Genomic DNA, 2,500 nt, shown 5'->3' with positions numbered 1-2,500 from the left:
ACAACTATGACAGGACTGATATAGCTGAAGGTCAAAACAGGGATTATCTCCTGACAGAACCAGAGCCAGTAATCCCACCAAACATCCCGGCGAGGCAGAGGCCACCACCCAATAGGATTAACGGTCTCCGCCCTAGGGCGGTTCTTAACCAGTGAAGATGGAATCTCGTAGCAGGACTCCGTATATAAGCCATCAAAACAACACCTGCATTTCAGTTCACTCTTGACAATGAGCAGAAAACCTTCTCACTGCTCGAAACCGGTTGAGTCGAAGGATTTGTTAAACTTAACACCACGTAATTTATAAATTTTGTATAAAAGTGACAATTACTTTGTGTGCACTAACATTGTGATAGTGTTTTATACTTTGTACATATTATCTGTACTTTTACAATGTGTTGTGATATATTAAAGACAAATTGTGAATGATATGGTCTTCATCACCTTCCTATTGATATGTCCCTTTCCCAGTTACTGACGGATTGTTCAAATGAAGAAAAGAAGATAATAAGAACAATAGAAAAAGTTAATTACAAGATTAACGCCACTGAGGCAGCAATCACTTTTAATAAAACCTGCTTAAAAGAGGGTCTACTCCCAAAATAAATAATAATAATAATAATAATAATAATTACTATTATTGTTATTATTATTATTATTATTATTATTATTATTATTATTATTTTTATTATTATTATTATTATTATTATTATTATTATTATTATTATTATTATTATTATTATTATTATTATTATTATTATTATTACCCTTGATAAAACCACAGCCAGAAAACCCAGAAGCTAGAAGCTTTCAGGCTCCAACAAGGAAATCAGCAATTCGGTGAAATTATTTATAGAATACTGTACATCAAGATTTTTAAGTACGTTGAAATAAAGCAGTTTTATATGACAACTGAACGAGACCTATGTCAACCTGTTCTACAGAAAATAATCTACAACCTCTTTTAACTTCTGAAGTTCCAATGATTCATTCTATAATGTTATCAACGCTGGAAATACAACTTCTAAAATACTGAATTTTAGAATGATGAAGGCAAGTCTATTGAAAATTATCTTAATACCTAGTACTATGTGCAGTATGGAACAGTATGGAAATATCTGAAATAGAATTGTTGTCATAATTAAAACAAATCGTATACAACCAGCACAAATAACTAAGTGAACGGTGATGACACATTTCTTTTCAGCAAAACTTGGAAGCACTCAAAAGATCCTGATTCTAGATGATCAGCAAGAGAAAAGGAATTTAACTATCACTTACTGTAACCATTAATATGTTTAACAAACAAAAAAGTACCCTTTTACCATCTTGTTTCTCATCTATAGTGGTAACAGGAAATTCAAGGATGGAAAATAGATGAAAGTTGTTATTCTAGTCGACATTTTTATTACCCGAGTCTCATTACATACTCATTCATGGAAGGACTTTCGAGAAAAAAGGCTAGTAGTCCAATAAGTACACCTTCCTCTCCCTTTCTGTAGGAATGACATCCTGTTTCAAAATTAATGGTTTCTTAAAATCTGGAATAAGCAGATCATAAAAAAGGCCTCTTGTAAGAAACCAAATTTTCTGAACTCATTAAAATATCATGCTGCCTAGATGCAACAGTAAGCTCTCTAAAATGCTATATAGTATATGCATATAGCAATTCGCTTAAAAATATTAGCACCGTGTGGGAGGTACTGGTTCGGGCTTTAGCTTATTATCCCAAGAAAAACTTCAAATGAAAAAATAAAAAGGTCCTATACCTAGTAATAAACTTAGAAATAATTAATAAAGACAATATGTTCACAATTACAAACCCAAAAATACAAATGCACTCTTAAGCCTAAAATATAATGCCAAATGAAATTATTCTACATGGAAAATCTAAAATATCATACAATGGATATAAAATTCTAGAAAGATATTAATGTTGGTTTAGACTTAGTTCCATAGAGAAAAAATATAGCCAAAGATTGGGAAAAGGCTACCTCTTCATAAACTAAGGCATCCTTGGCTCGTCTATTAAGTTTGTTTAACACACATTTTAATCCTTAAAAAAGTAGGAGAAAAAGGCTAAATTACACAGGCTATGTCAAAATCCAAGACTAGAGAACATTTGTTTGATTTTAGTGTATTCTTCTAAGAAAAGGAACTTGCATAAACTAGTTACTTTTATACCAATATCAAAAGGAGAGTACGCACTGAACAGTGAAGAAGAATGTCGGTATTCTTCACATTGTCAGGTGCATGAGGAAAGAAAAAATGCAAACAAAAATATGTCTTACTATTCGGTATACGTCTAGCCAAGAGGAAAAATAGCCATTACAAAAGAGAGATCAAATATTGTACTATCTGGGTAGTCAAAGGACACTTTAACTTTGACGACCGTCTTCATATTAATATGTATTAAATTCCACATCGCATTTATCTTCATGAAAAAACTTGCTATAAATTTGGAAAAAAAATTATAATATATGTAAATCGTTGTTCAAATA

The sequence above is a fragment of the Palaemon carinicauda genome, chromosome 10 (genome assembly GCF_036898095.1).
Source record: "Palaemon carinicauda isolate YSFRI2023 chromosome 10, ASM3689809v2, whole genome shotgun sequence".
Taxonomy (NCBI): Eukaryota; Metazoa; Arthropoda; class Malacostraca; order Decapoda; family Palaemonidae; genus Palaemon; species Palaemon carinicauda.
This window is presented reverse-complemented; position numbering follows the sequence as displayed.